The sequence below is a fragment of the Pipistrellus kuhlii genome, unplaced genomic scaffold, assembly GCF_014108245.1.
Source record: "Pipistrellus kuhlii isolate mPipKuh1 unplaced genomic scaffold, mPipKuh1.p scaffold_m20_p_2, whole genome shotgun sequence".
In the NCBI taxonomy this organism is placed as follows: Eukaryota; Metazoa; Chordata; class Mammalia; order Chiroptera; family Vespertilionidae; genus Pipistrellus; species Pipistrellus kuhlii.
In genome coordinates this window covers 26,018,933-26,035,293 of record NW_023425515.1, presented here as the reverse complement: position 1 = coordinate 26,035,293, position 16,361 = coordinate 26,018,933, and the positions used below count along the sequence as shown (strand labels likewise).

Here is a 16,361-nt window from a genome sequence, read left to right as displayed (position 1 = left end):
AAGGAAACAAAAGTTCTGGACTGTGCTGAGCCCCATTTCGGACTGCACTGAAGCCCAGTTCTAGGCCAGACCGTGGGGTCCCAGGCTCATACAGAGGGAATCTGGGATGTAAGGCGGAAACTCAGGGGAGTGGCGAAAGGCAGAGCCCCCAGAGGTGCTCACGTTGCTGGCAGAGGACGGACTGTTGACTGTGCCGCTGGATTGCCCTAGCGGGAAGGAGACAAAAGCTTCGGACTGCACTGAACCCCACTTCCAACCCCACTTCCAACTGCACTAAACCCCAGTTCCGGGCTCATTGGGGGAGAGACTAGACTGTCTGGTAGTGGGCGAAACTCGAGGGTACCTTTCTCTCAGAGGTGCTTCCAGTGAGTACTGAAGGACACTGAGGAACACCGAGACTCAGGAACCTCATTGGGTGGGGCTGACGGAAATCCAAGGCTGTAGACTCCACCCTGAAACTCCACCCCATATAAGCTGAGCACAGAGGCTTTGGCAATTTTCAAGTCTACTCGAATAAGGCTGTCTCCCGGCATAGACACAGCTGATCCTCATAGCCAATTGGCCAGGAGGTCAGATCCTCCCAGTGATACCAACAACAATTAAGACTTAACTACAATAAGACTACACACAGTCCACAAAGGGGTGCACCAAAAGTGTCCACCTCAGATAACTGGGAGGCTGACCCACTGAACTATATAGGGCACCCTAACACACAAAGCCACCCTACCAACTCAGGGAAGCAGTGAAAATACCGAGACAAGAAAACAGATCACAAACGAAAGAAATGGAGGACAACAAGCTACTGGATATAGAGTTCAAAACCACAGTTATAAGGTTTTTCAAGAATTTCCTAAAAAAGGCCGATAAAATAAATGAGACCTATGAGGATATAAAAATGGATCAACTAGAAATAAAAAGGGATCAACTAGAAATAAAGAATACATTGTCTGAAATAAAAAATATTATACAGAGTCCTAAAAATAGAATGGAAGATAGCAAGGATCAAGTCAAAGATTTGGAACACAAGAGCCAGAGGACACTCCTCCACAGAAGCAAGAAGGCAAGAGAATCCAGAAAGTTGAAGATAGTGTAAGAAACCTCTGGGACAACTTCAAGAGAACCAACATCAGAATTATGGAGGTCCCAGAAGATGATAGAGAGCAAAACATATTGAAGGAAATAGTGACAGAAAACTTTCCCCACCTGGTGAAAGAATTAGACTTAAAAGTCCAGGAAGCACACAGAACCCCAAACAAAAGGAATCCAAAGAGGACCACACAAAGACACATCATAATTAAAATGCCAAGAGCAAAAGACAAAGAGAGAATATTAAAAGCAGCAAGAGTAAAACAGGTAGTTACCTATAAAGGAGCACCTATACGACTGTCAGCTGATTTCTCAACAGAAACCATGCAGGCCAGACAGAAATGGCAAGAAATATTCAAGGTAATGAACAGTAAGAACCTACAACCAAAAATAATCTTCTCAGCAAAGCTATCACTCAGCATCGAAGGCCAGATAAAGAGCTTCACTAATAAAAAAAAAGCTAAAGGAGTTCATCACCGCCAAACCAGAATTATATGAATTGCTGAAGGGGTTCTTTCAGAAGAGGAAGAAAATAAAGATAAAAATTATGAACAAATACATAACTATCAATAAGTGAATCTAAAAACCAAGGGAATTAAAAAACATGATGAACAATATTAACTGGTGAATATAATAGAATCAGAGGTATGGAAGGGGAGTGGACTGATGATTCTTGGGGAAAAGGGGAGAGGTAGCTGCAGGAAGAGACTGAACATAAACTGTGTACCTATAGGTGAGGACAATGGGGGGTGGGGAAAGGACAGAGGGTGGGGTGGGAACCTGGTGGAGGGGAGCAATGGAGGGGGGAAAAAAATAAGGAACATTTGTAATAATATGAACAATAAAGATTTTTTTTTTAAGTGTCCACCCAAAAGACTTACTACTAGACAAAATACAAATCAATCATACTTATTTCCAGAAGGTATAGTTTGTGTGTATATCTTTTGGAAATTATAACATTTCAAATAGTTAATAAGATATTCTTTTTTAAACATTTTAATTTATATCATATGATACACACATACGTTAAATACATGCACATTATAAAACAAACTAAAATTCATTTTTCTTTGTACATTCATTTACTCATATACTCCAAAAGTATTTATGGAAGCCATCCAAGTTCACGCTGTGACTCAATCACAATGTAATGCTGCTATTTCACCTTTTCTCGAGGGCAGAATCTGAGTGCACATTACAGAATAAAGTTTACCTAAAAGGAGTGTCCTGGTCTGCTTGGGAGAGGAAAAGTGTTGGATAACCAAACACACCCAGACTTACAAAATAAAACAAGTCTGGCACCAATCAGGGCTGGCAGATTCCTCCTTTCACGCCTCATCGGCTCCACTCCTGACCCTGCAGCCGCTGGAGGGTGTGTACATCCCCTGGCCAGTGGCATCTATTACAGCTCAGTACCCAGGCCCGGAGGAAAGAAATACCTCGGCCACAGGCAGCTACCCACCCTTCTGGTAACTCTCCTTCCATGCCCCCAGGCTCCCTTAGGGTACTGCTCTAAGCCAGGTTTGGCGGCGTATGACTAACAGATAAAACCACTGCTCCCCAGACACCGTCTCCTTAGCCCACACTACCCAGTGCCAGGGAAAGTACAGAGCAGGGCACTTCCTGCACTTCTGCATTTTAAAGATGTTCAAATGCTGGTGCCTTTTGACTCATCAGAAGAAAACCTGTCACAAGGAAATCATCGAGGTTAAAGAAATTAATGACTGCATGAGCAGCTCACTTCAGCATACTTACAGCAACCTACAGAACCCGCTCGCCCCAAAAGAATCAAAACTACTTTAACGCCCAATGATAGGGAGGTAGTCCGATGAGTTCTGATAGTCATGAGATGGACTACTGGTCTGCAGCCACGAAAAACAAGCTTCTCAGAAAAATCAAGGAACTGGAAAATGCTGACATAAAATGTTAACTGATACAAGCAAGATAAAAGATGGAAGCAAGTGTCAGGGCTTAGCAGGGAGACGCGGTGGAATTCCCATCTCCTAGAGATGCTGCTGGCCCCGTGTCGGCCGTGCCGAGGGGACGTGCTTGTCCTCAGTCTGACCCAATGAGGGGGAGGCCGAACACCATGGCACCGAAGGAGCTCCCCCCAAAGTACCACTCTGGACGCAGATGATTTCAGCTGAAACAAGGGAGGCCTCGAAGGCTTGGGAGAAAGGCTTCGATCTTCTCTCTCACTGCCTCAAGGAATTCAGACAAACAACTTGAAGCTACCATCATAAAATGATGATTTTAATATGAACTAGGTGTGGCTAACAGGGAGGAACTGAGCATTCGATCCAAGTGCTCTCTCTGTGCCTCGGTGTCAAGATGGTCCAATCCACGCTGGTTTACTAAACAATTACTCACTTCCTGAGAATTTCCTTCCGTCTCCCTTCTTAGTTCCAAATGGCACACAGACCTCATTTTGCCTTAGTTTCTGGAATTTCCATGCTAAGTGCATTCCTTGAGTCAATGTAATAAAACTTGATTTTCTCCTGTTAATCTGCTGGATGTCATTTGAATTATTTGACCAGCCAGACCCATCCACCACAGAGTATCATCCTAATATTAGGTAAATAGGAAAAAAATATTATGAATATACACATAATTAATGCCAGGCCACCTGGAAGGTAAGGGGACTGGTAAGGCCATGGCCTTATAGACCGATAGTTCCCCAACCTGAATCCAGATCTTTTTAAAGGTGGATCCTGCCTATGTCTGGAGTGAGGGAAGATTCTGCATTTCTACAAGTTCCCAGGTGACGCCTATGCTGGCAGTCCATGGGCCACAGGAAAAGGCAAGGCTGCAGGTGGAGAGAGAGCGAGAGCGAGAGCGAGAGAGAGAGAGAGCGAGAGAGAGAGGGAGAGAGAGGGAGGGAGGGAGGGAGAGAGACACACGCTGTGTTCACAGTGACTAACTGATTGGTGAGAGTCAGGGTGTGGACTTTCTTTGCACACACACCTGTGTTTACCAGGTTTTCCACAATGAAAATGTACTGCTTTTATAATCAGAAAGAACACTTCACTCTTCCAAATCCTTTGATTCAGTAATTATTTGTGGGAATCCGTCCCAAGTAATGAGAAATGGAATCAAAAGGTAAAACACTGTCTCTCCTCAAATCACTTCTGACACCAAAGGTGCTCTTCTACACCAAGCAATTCTAACACTACTCAGAGTTCGGGCAGACCCCACGGAGGCTCAGTCTCACAAGGGACTTTATGTACACTCAATCAGAAGGGTTATGCACGTTCCATTTATAATAGTTTACAATATCAAATGAAGTGCTACCACTTCAGAGGCCAGGCACAAGTCCCAAGTGGTCAAGCAACTGTAAATTAGGAATTCCCGTGACCCCCTCCTCAGGTTTGATAATTTGCTTCAATGGCTCACAGAATTCAGGAAAACACTTTACTTATGTGGCCCCCGAGAAGAAAGGCTCAGTTGATGTGAACCCAGAGAAGACATTTATCAGCTCACATGGACTCCCCATGTGGGGCTGAGGGTCCAAATTTTGTAAAGTAATGAAAGTCTAGCGGCCATCAGCTGACAGGGCCTTCTCACGCACTCAGCAGACCGGGAAAGCCTCAGACTGAGCTCTTGGCTTCCTGCACTGGGTGTGCTCTGCTCCTTTACACTGGGTCAGCTATTACATGGAGTTCTGGTTTTATCCCAGATCTGACCCATCCAACCAGAACTGTACAATTATAGCCTCAGGTGCACCTAAGCCAATCAGAACTGTTCCATAATGACCAATCAGGACTCCATTCTTCTCTTTTACACCAGGTTCACAGCAGTCAGGACACCTCGTTTACATCAAACAGACCAGCATGGGGGCCTGGGTGGCAGCTCCCTCTATAAGAGGTGGCCTTCCCTTTGTCTCCTCAGTGTACACTTTCAGTTTCTGCCCCAGACCTGCACCGCCCTGGTTTGCAATCTGTTCACAGGAATCAAGTCTCTCCATTTTCTCATATTCTTTGTGGCAATTTTTGTTTTTGACACTATTACTGACTTCTTATTAAGGATACAACTTGGGAAGAGCCAAATGGAAGAGATGTGCAGGGCAAGGAATGGGGGAAGGGTCAGAGCTGCCGCACCCTCCTGGGCACACCACCCTCCCAGCACCTGGATGTGCCCACCAGCTCCTGTGTCTGGGGTTTTCCAGAGGCTTCGTTATGTAGGCATGAATGATTCAATCACTGGCTGCCGAAGACTGAATTCAATCTCCAGTTCCTCTCCTCTCTCTCCTTGGTGGTCAAGGTGTGAGACTGAAAGTTCCAACTCACTAATCACAGGGCTGGTTCCCCAGAAAACCAGGCCCCATCCACCAAGAAATACCTCATTAGCATAAACTCAGGTTAGGCTGGAAGGGACTTTCTGTACCAGGAACTAGAGATAAAGACTAAATATATCACAGAATCAAGATTTTATGTACATTCAATATAGAATGTTTTATAATATAAAAAAAAGAGCAACCAATTAGTTCCCTAATATGAAGAGAAGGGCTAGCTCTAGCAGGTTTGGCTCAGTGGATAGAGCACGGACCGAAGGGTCCCGGGTTCAATTCCAGTCAAGGGCACGTACTTTGGTTGCAGGCTCCTCCCTGGCCCGGGGCCTGGTGGCTCATGCAGGAGGCAAGCAAGTAATGTCTTTCTCTCACATAGATGTTTCTCTCTGTCTTTCCCTCTCTCTTCCACTGTCCCTAAAAATGAATGGGAAAATATTTTTGGGTAAGGATCACCAAGAAAGGGGGTTGGGAGAGGGGAAAAAAAAAAAAAAAAAGGCTGAAATAGCACACAATTACAAATGAGTTTTGTAAAAAACTGGAAAAATGCTATGATAAATTTCAATCACAGTATGACAGTTTGTTAAAATGCAAATATACAATGAGTTACGTTTTATAAAATGCTAAAATTTATTAAATTTATATAAAATGAAAGCAAATCAAAGCAAAAGTGGAAAAAAGTATGCCAAAATGTTAATATATTTGGATCTTTGGATAGTGGGGCCATAGTTCTTTTTTTCCTTCAATTTCCAAAAACAAAATAAATAGAAGGAGGGAAGACAACCAAGATGGTGGCATAGATAAACACCTGTACTTGCTGCCTCTCACAACCACATCAAAACTACAACTAAAAGGCAAAACAAATGTCTTCCAGAACCAAGGGAAGCTGGCTGAGTGGAAGTTCTACAACTAGAAGGAAAGAAAAAAGCGCATCGAGAATGGTAGGAGGTACGGTGGTAGGGAGGTATGGAGGCATGTGCAAAACGGACTGGCAACCAGGTACACTGTTTTGTGTGTGTGCGTGTGTGTGTGTGTGTGTGTGTTTCAACCAGAAGGTAAATACGAGCTCCCAATTGCTCTGAACTCCGGTTCCAGGTGAGACCCTGGGGACCCAGACTCATGGGGAGAAACTGGACTGTGTGGCATTGGGCCAGAACACAAGGGCGGCTTTCTCTCAGAGGTGCTCGCTGTGATCATTGATCATTGTTACTACATGGAGCCACAGGATCACAACAAGACACATCGTAATTAAAATGCCAAGGGCAAAAGACAGAGAATATTAAAAGAGAAAAACAGTTAGTTACCAACAAGGGAGCACCCATATGACTATCAGCTGATTTCTCAACAGAAACTATGCAGGCCAGAAGGGAGAGGCAAGAAATATTCAAAGTGATGAATAGCAAGAACCTACAACCAAGAGTACTCTACCCAGCAAAGCTATCATTTAGAATTGCAGGTCAAATAAAGAGCTTCACAGACAAGAAAAAGCTAAAGGAGTTCATTACCACCAAACCAAGATTACATGAAATGCTGAAGGGTATTCTTTAAGAAGAGGAAGAAGAAGAAAAAGGTAAAGATAAAAATTATGAACAACAAATACATATCAACAAGTGAATCTAAAAATCAAGTGAATTAAAAATCTGATGAACAGAATAAACTGGTGAATATAATAGAATCAGGGGCAAAGAAAGGGAGTGGGGGGGTGGAGAGATGGTGTTCGGGAAGAGATTGTATAAAAATCTTACATCTATGGGGGAGGACGGCGGAGGGGTAAGGGCATGGAGTGGGGTGGGAACCGGGTGAAGGGGAGTTACAGGGAGAAAAAGAGGAACAACTGTAATAATCTGAATAATAAAGATTTATTTTAAAAAAATAAAAATAAATGGAAGTGGGAGGTGATGGAAAATGGCAGGGGCAGTGAAAAGATATCTATTCAGGAGCTAGAAGGGAGCAGGCATGGGGACCTATTAGCTGGAGGGTGGGATTGGGGGGTGGAGTTAGGGTGTGGGGCTGTTTGATATCTCATAGAATACTTACTTGGTTGCAAGTGGAAGAGGAGAAAGGCAGTGGGTTTAGTGAAGGTCTGGACCTAAGGCAGAAGGAGGAAGTCCAACAGCCCATGGCCTCTCCTGGGAAGAAGCTGTTCATAGGAGTGCCCTTCGCCTTGGCTGCTTGGAGGAGACTAGCTGCCCTCCATTCTGCTTCTCTGGACACAACACAGGCTTCCTGGAAACACCTCAGCTATCAACATCTCCCTAGGCCTCCTGGAGAGCATTGGAAATACAAACTCATGTTGCCTTCCCCGATCAAGTAAAAAGAATAACCCATTTCTATGTTCCTATCTTATCTTTGGGCTCATTCTGGCCTGAACATCAGTTCCCTTTCGTACTTCCCCGTACAAGCAGAAAAGGCAGGACGAACAAATATAAACAAATAAAGCTGCACCCCTGGTTAAAGGTCAAATTATATATCTCTTTTCAAACTATAAAAAAAAAAAAATGCTATGAAAATGGCGGTTATCAGCATTTTAAAATCTGCCAGTGTACCTGCTGCATGATTTCACCAATACAGAGCAAGTCGAACACACTACTTCCCTGTGCCTGGGTCAGGATTTCGTAAAACGTTTCGCCCTTCACAGCGTTTCCATGGGGTGTGCTTACCCCCAGCGGACAGGTGACTGAGAGCACAGGGTGGACTCGGTCGGCCAAGCCCTCACCGAGCGGTGGCAGCGTGGGGCTAGGGCTCCTGTGTCTGCCCCCATTTCCACGCTGTCACCAGCCTGCTCTTCCGCAGCAGGGTGGAGTCTGCACCGCACAGGCTGCCAGGGGTTTCCATCTCTTTTCTAGAGTCATTGTGAATTTTAATCCCCAAACAACAGAGGCAAAGCCTGGGTTCAAAGCCAGGGCCCCAGCCCAGTTCTCTCACCAACCAAAGCGGCTGAGGCTCCCCGTGAGCACTGTCATGAGAACAGTTCCTAAGGCCGTGAGGCAGGGCAGCCGAGGCTCACCCTCAGAGCCAGGAAGCATTTGTGTCCTGTAGCTTTCCCCCTAACATTATTGGGGGAGAGGGGACAGGAGGAATACCTCAAATGCAGGCCAAGGTGAAGGAGGCGGGCTCTAACAACAGCAATAGCTAAACCACTCGCTGATGTGCCATTTAATCCTCCGGCCCTATGAGGTGGGCGTTATGTATTAGTACTTCCATTTCATACAAGAGAAACTCAGGCGCAGAGAGATTATAAAAAGAGTCAAGGTTACACAGGTAGGTGGTGAGAGAACCAATGACCTGGCTGGAGTCCACACTCAGGACTGCTCCCTCCCCTCTGTTTGCTCTGGCAGGTAATCAACTGGCCCACTTTTCCTCACCAGCTGCCTATGCACCCGCACATCTGAATCTGAGAGTTCTCCCTGAAAGGAACCAGTCAACCGATAATCAGGCCTTTACAATAAACACCCCGTCTCTAACCTTCCTTCTTTCAACCAGACAAGGCATTGCACTTAGAGCCCTCCTCTGTTCTAGTTTTCTCACCACCCTGGGGTACAGGGAAGAGGTTCGGAGTCAGTCGCCTCATGGTGTGCCACTTTGGCACAGGAATTAATTTTAGCTAAAGGTAACTGAGACCCTTTTACCTGTCCCTTCAAGATTTTAAGTTGGGGACCCTCGGCCTGGCCTGCGGGAATGGGCCGAAACCGGCTCTCCAACATCCCCTGAGGAGTTGAGGATTGCGAGAGGGCACAGGCCAGGCCGAGAGACCCCACCGGTGCACGATCGAGGTGGGGAGAGACCCGGGAGGTTGGCTAGCTGGGAAGGGACGGAGGGCGGACTCCGAGGGGGGGGGTCCGGCCCATGAGTCCCAATTGGCCGGACCCCAGCAGCAGTCGGAGCGTCTGCCCCTTTGATGGTCAGTGCACATCAGAGTGACTGGTCGACCAGTCGACTGCCTGCTGGTGGTCAGTGCATGTTGAAGGAGCAGTTGGGCGGCCTTAGCATATCATTAGCATATCCCGCTTTGATTGGATGAACGGCTGACCAGTTGACCAGACTCTTAGCCTATTAGGCTTTTATTCTATAGGATTATATAGGATAACACTTTATGAGCTATCTATAGGGCAGCGGGAACTTCTAATTACTGAACATCAGTTCTCATCGTCCTATTAATGGCCTTTCTCCCCCCTCTCAAGCCCCAAGGAGCCTTACCTCGTTCTTCCTAAGGATTCCATTTATACCTCATTTTCCCTTCCTGTCTGAACTGCTCATGTATGCAGGGTTCCTGTATTTATCTAGTATGTAATTTAATCTGGTTGTTTTTCTCTGATAATCTGACTCATGTGGATTAATGATTAGACCAGCTGAAAGAACCTTAAAGGGTGGAGGAAAGTTTCTTTCTCCACCAGAAGGCACATACATGACAGTTCCAGTGACCAATTCCCCAAAACAGTCCATGACATGTCCTCAAAACCACGCCACAAGATTCCACTTGTGGTGTTTCCTCTTCCCTTTCTCTAAGGAAAGACCATATTCCCTTGAGGGAATGTGGGCAAGATATTTCCAGCTGTGAGAATATCCCCAGCTGTGAGCATTCGGATTCAAGAGGAAGGAAACAAAGATATAAACAGAAGCTTCAATGGTAATGAAATCCCAGCTACACACAGATGTGAGAACTTCTGTCCCATGACTCTTAACCAAAAGTTGCAAAATGAGGAAATTAGGCCACCCTTGAACTTGCACCACAGAAAGGTCTCAAAGGCCAGACGATTGGGCACCTCCGTCCCTCCATCCCTGAAGTGTTCGGACAGGACTATGCCTGAGCTGTGCGTTAGAGCAGAGCTGTCATTAGCGTGAGAGGGGTGGGCGGAGAAGGGAGAGACAGGAGCACCTTCCCAAGCCCTGGGAACCCTCAAGCCAGTTACAGAGAGCCAAGGTACAAGCTCAGGAGCCACTGGGATCCAGGATCAGGCTGCTTAAAGAAAGAGGGCTCCTTCCCCCCCATCTCCCACCCCACCACCACAAGACACCCCAGGGAAGCCCCTATGTGCACCAAGTCCCTCTTCCCACTCACAAAGTCAGTTTGGGACTTTGAAGGCATTCCTTTTCTCTGCTGCAGCCGGCCCACACGCGCCCTCCATGTTGGTTGCGTTGCAGGGTTAGTAACGCTAAAGTCTAGTAAATGAAGCCATGAGTCAAGCTAATGGGGTGTGAGGAAAATGAGGACGTACCTGTACCTTTCTGACATGGAAGCTATGCAGAGTAAACACAGGACTCCTCATTCCCACAAAGGAATATGGTCTTTCCCATTTTTCTCGGGACAAGAGCCTCTCATTCTATCTTTTGTAATTCCATTTTGGACAGACACACATGTAGAAAGCTCTCTTACTGTGACAAGAAACAACAGTGTGCGTGCCACTGTCCTCCGCCTCTGGGATGGGGCTTCAGGGGGTGGTGGAGACCGGGGGCCTGGCGTGCAATGCCCTGCTCTGGAGAGAAGGCTGCTCAGTTCTGCTTTCAGGAATTCTTGGGGGCAGATTGCTTGAAACTTCCCCGTTTTCAATGTTGGCTCAGTTTCCTTTTTAACTCTGTGCTGGCCTGATGAGACATCTCTGTTGGATGGATGTGGCCCATGTCTCCACTTAGTAACCAGGGCAGTCGAATGTGGGAAAAAAGACAGCTTGCCTCGAATAACTAACCAACTCCTGGTTGTGTAGCTTCACTGTCTGCTGAAGGTAGTGTGGCTAGAAGCTCTAAGATACCACAGGTTTGAACTTAAACCCTGGCTCTACTTTCGCTAGCTGCAAGACTTCTAGTGAATTATTAGCCTCTCTTAGCTACAATTCCATCGGCAAAATGGGCTGATAATACCCAACTCTGAGGTATTTGTGAGAATTAAAAACGCCTGTGTGCAGATGACTAGGATAAATTTCCTTCCCCCCTTAAAGAAGCGACTTGGCAAGTCTTACTTAGTGAATGTAGGTTTCAATGTTCTCATCCATTAAAAACTAAAATAACCCTCCTGGGATGGGATGAAATGTTGTAGATGATAGCAGTGTTTATCAATGACAAGAGGTGTTGACTTGATTGCTAACACCCCTTCCTCTCAGTTCTAAACCAACAGCAGTAATCTGCCCTTCAAATATGTTTACTCTGAGTGACCAGATTATTATGATCTCTGAAAGCATAATAATCTGGCCATTCGGGGTGTGTGTGTGTGTGTGTGTGTGTGTGTGTATATATTTTTTATATATGAGTATTAGAGGCCCAGTGCATGAATTCATCCATGGGTGGGGTCCCACCAGCTTGGCCAGGGGGAGGGGACATGGGTGGTTGGCCGGCCTGCCTGCTGGTTGAACTCCCGATTGAGGGAACAATTTGCATATTCGCCTTTTATTATATAGGATATATACTGAGTGGCCAGATTATTATGCGTTCAGAGATTATAATAATCTGGCCACCCAGTGTATACCCTTAAACAACTGGATGGAGAAGACGGTGTCCCATGTGTGATAATTCCTTAAAAGGGTAACCAGCAATCCACTCTCCCGTGCCCAATCCCACCACCTCACACGGAGGAGGGCAAGCATTGCTAGAACACCACCTGGTCACAAAGGGCCAAGACAGTCCATGTTCTCTTTCCATGCTCTTGTTTTGGAGAACTGACGCAGAAAACTAAGTCCCTCAACAGCTTCATCTTCCTTTCTCGTCACACAATGAAAACTAAACCACGAGCCAGTTTCACTTCCATACGATCATGAATTCACTATGACATTTTCCAACCGTAAGGGGCCTACGGTTGACTCTCTCACTTCCCCATACATTGCAAGGAAATTGGGACACACTGGCATTTCCTCAACTGAATTCTTCAAGCATCTTAACTCCTTTTACACGAGCAAATCCGCACTGGACAAGGCACAGGCTGAGCGGATTCATTTAACCTCACCTTCCAGCTATCACAGACAGCATTGACTTGGCTTGGTTTCTCTTAAAAAACAGAAGCATTCAAATCAGTTCCACTGAAACTCCTAAGAAATGTGGGTTTATCTTTGAGGAATATGCCGCCTCTCCCTCAACTGAACTTAGTATCTCCCTCAAACCATCATCACTTGGTCAAATGACTAAGGAAGCATGACAGAATGAGGAGAAATTGCATGATAAATACAGAGGGGTGTGTGTGGAAAAACAAGAATGTTGGATGCATACAGTACAGATATTACTCCCCACATCCCTCTTCTTCAAAGCAGGGTTCCTGGAAAGGAAATGAATCTCACAGAGTATTTTAGGAGTCAGTTCTTTCTTAACAGTTACACATCACAATGCCTGAAGCAAAAAAGATCAGGGCTTTAAAAAGACAACCCACACAGATAAGATCTCTTCCAGGTGACGAAACCAAAACCGGTTTGGCTCAGTGGTAGAGCATAGGTCTGCGGACTGAAAGGTCCTGGGTTCGATTCTGGTCAAGGGCATGTACTTTGGTTGTGGGCACATCCCCGGTAGGGGGTGTGCAAGAGGCAGCTGGTCGATGCTTCTCTCTCATCGACATTTCTAGCTCTCTATCTCTCTCCCTTCCTTCCTTTCTGTAAATAATAAATAAAAAAAAAAAAAAGATCTCTTCCAGGTAATAAGATCCACTTACCTTGTGATTTGTTTTATAATGCACACTTCTAACTAATATCTTTAATGCTACCAAATAACCAGGACAAATGTCCTCTATTGGCTCAATTTTAAAAAACATTCTTTTAAAAAGAACAACTAATGTTAGAAGTGTACACAGATTCCAGAAGTGTACACAGATTCTAAGTGTATATGGGTAGGTTCACTACTCTGAGCTCTGTTTTGTTTTTTTTTGGTTTGTTTGTGTTTTTTTAAAATTTTAATTTAATTTTATTGTACTGATTTTTCACAGAGAGGAAGAGAGAGGGACAGAGAGAAACATCGATGAGAGTCATCAATCAGCTGCCTCTTGCACACCCCCCACTGGGGATGTGCCTTCAACCAAGGTATATGCCCTTGACCGGAATCGAACCTGGGAGCCTTCAGTCCGTAGGCTGACGCTCTTTCCACTGAGCCAAACTGGTCTCGGCTGAGCTCTGTTTTTGATGTGCACAACTTGGGAAGGACTTGGGCAGTTGGGAAAAGTTGCTAACACATTTTATCCAACCTGTCCCTTTGCAGACAACTCAAGCCCCAGGCTTGCTAATACCCTTTGTATAAAAAAAGCTGACCCAGCAACCACCTGCATCAACTTGATCCGCTCTGCTCTGTCACAGTCAGCAAACACCCTGTGCCTTCTGAACAAAAGAAAGCAGCACCCAGGGGAGAGAAAAAGAAGACTTTCTATGCGTCTACAGAGGCAGCCGCCACGCCCAGCTTACAGAAAGTGAGGGTCGGAGGAAGGCCTGGAATCTTGGAGCCCTGGCGGTTAACTTCCAAACCTAGTTTCTGCACAAAAAGCTTTCACGGGTGGTGGAGGTGGTGGAGGCGCTGGCAGTGGTGCTTACTTTTAAAGAAAAATGCCAACCATACAAAAGTAGAGACACCATTGTAAAGAATCCCATACCTCGGCCCTAGGGGTGTCGAACTCAATCAGAGAAGGGGCCAAAATCTAAAATCCAGCCTAAATCTCGGGCCAAATGGTTTACTGAACAGTCATAAACTGTCATTGTGATGGAAACGCAGCGGAGTGCAGTGATGACAGCGTGGTGCGGGCCACATTGCAAGGCCTGGCGGGACGGATTTGGCCCGCGGGCCTTGTGTTTGACACATGTGCTCGGCCCCCTCACCCAGCCTTTCATCTCCTTCCCCCTCATGTCTCCACTAGCAGTGCTCCTCAAAACTGGGTGATTCTGAAGCAATTAAATATTCCAATGTTGATATTTATCTCTAAAAGACAAGGATATGTAAAAGAAACACAATTATGATACTATTACCTAAAGTAACAAAACAAAACTAATATCCTTAATGCTACCAAACAACCAGTACAAATGTCCTCTATTGGCTCAATTTTTAAAAACGTTCTTTAAAAAAATAAAAATAAAAATAAAAATCAAGCCCTAACTGGTTTGGCTCAGTGGATAGAGCGTTGGCCTGCGGACGCAAGGGTCTCAGGTTTGGTTAAGGTCAAGGGCACATCAGTGGGGGGTGTGCAGGAAGCAGCTGATCAATGTTTCTAACTCTCTGCCCCTCTCCCTTCCTCTCTGTAAAAAAAATAAAATAAAATAAAAAATAAAATCAATCAATCAATCAAATAAAATAAATCAAACCAGGATCCAAGTCTCGTGCATTGCACTGCCGTGCTATGTCCCTTACTTTTTACCAACAGGTTCCCCGCCCCTGTGATTTTCAGAGCAGCCAGGCTGATCCCCACCCGGTGGCAAGGCTCTATAACCCTATAACTAGCCTTTTCCTCACTAGACAAGTTTCCCGGGAAAACCGTCTCAAACCGCAACCGAAACACTTGGACCTGAAACAACTGGCAGTTCTGAGAACCCGGCCCCGACTCACGCGTCTTTTCGCGATGGCGATCCGGGTGGGTTCCTCTCTGGGGGTGTCAGCAGCCACGCCGCGGCTTCCCCGGCCCCGGCCCCGGCCCCCGCACGGGCACCGGCACCGGCACCGGCACCGGCCAGGGCCGGGCGCGGCGAGTTCCCCGGGCGCCCGGAGCGCGGGCCGGGCCCCGCCGCCGCCGCCGCCCGCCGCCCAGGTGCGCCCGGAGCTCGGCCGGCCGCTTCCGGAGGCAGCAGGTCCCAGGTGAGCGGGGGAGGCACTGAGAACCGGTCCCCGGAGGAAGCCCCGGGGCGCCACCGCCTCCAAACTGTCACCAACGGCCCCGCACACCCGGGGGCTCCGGCCCGCGCCCCGAGGCCGGAGGCGGCGCGGCGGCCCGGCACCCACGTGCGCTAACGGCCCCGCCTCCGGCCGGCGGCGCTGACAGGACCCGCACCTTCCCGCCGCGCGCCCGTCCGTGCGGCTCAGAAACCGGCTTCTTTGGCAGCAGCGGGCGCGGCCGGGCTCAGGGTCCCCACACCCCCGCCGGCGCCAGGCGCACCCCCGCCGGCCCGGGTCCGAGGCTCTCCGCCAGCGGGACCCCCGGCGGGACCCTCAGGACCAGCGAAGCCCGGCCCCGGGCCCCGGAAAGGATGTTTCCCGCCCGTTGGGAGCCGCGAGCGAGCGGCGCGAGGGCCGCAGACCCCCTCCCCCCTCCCTCCTCCCCCCCTCCCCTCTCCCCTCTCCCTCCGGACCCGGCGGGGAAGCCAGGGCGCCGGCCCCGCGCTCACCGGAGGCTCCGCTGGGCTTCCCGGCCCCGATCCGACCGGCGCGCGACGACCCCGCCTGGGCACCTGCCGCGCCCGCCCCAGAGGGCCCGAAGGAGAGACTCCCGAAAGGAGGGGTGGCCGTGGCGAGCCCGGCGCCCCGGACCCCGCGGCGACCAGGAAGTGGGGCTGGGCGCGGGCGCCGGGAACCTTCGGGCGCGCACGCCCCGTCGCGACCCCGGCGGGAGGTCGGCGGGAGGGCGCCGCCTGCCGGCGGAGCGGCGGGGACCCACTAGGGCCGCCAGTGCGGGCCCGCGGGAGAGGAGCAGGGGTGCAGGCTGCAGAGGGAACACCCCGCGGGAACCTCCCTGGCGCCCCGGGAGACCTGTCCTCCCGCAGCCCTGTGGCCCGGGCCCCAGGAGGCCCCCCTCCGCCTCCCCCGACCCCGTCTCCAGCTGGGTGGGCAGGGCGGCCACGGGCAGCGGTCTTCAGGTGCGGGGAGGTGTGAAAAGGGTAACAGAACTGGACACGTGTATGCCACTGAGCAACTGCCGGTAGTGCTCTATGAATTCCAATTTTTAATATATTTTTATTGATTTTTTTACAGAGAGAGGGATAGAGATTTAGAAACATCCATGAGAGAGAAACATCGATCAGCTGCCTCCTGCACACCCCCCCTACTAGGGATGTGTCCGCAACCAAGGTACATGCCCTTGACTGGAATCAAACCCGGGACCCTTCAGTCCGCA

The 16,361-nt window shown here is 48.3% G+C and overlaps 1 protein-coding gene across 2 annotated transcripts in view; it reads right to left on the bottom strand.

Annotated features, from left to right (window-relative positions):
- The window catches only part of GPR160 (G protein-coupled receptor 160), a 28,970-nt gene extending 13,222 nt beyond the window's left edge, over positions 1 to 15,748 (bottom strand). The window contains exon 1 of one of the 2 annotated variants that reach the window (XM_045583664.1): positions 15,637 to 15,748. The gene's annotated coding sequence lies outside the window, so the exon portion shown is untranslated. Of the gene's footprint in view, positions 1 to 71; positions 86 to 15,636 lie in introns of those variants that run through there. The other variant, XM_036443766.2, reaches the window with a different exon arrangement.
- Positions 15,749 to 16,361: the final 613 nt, after the last annotated feature.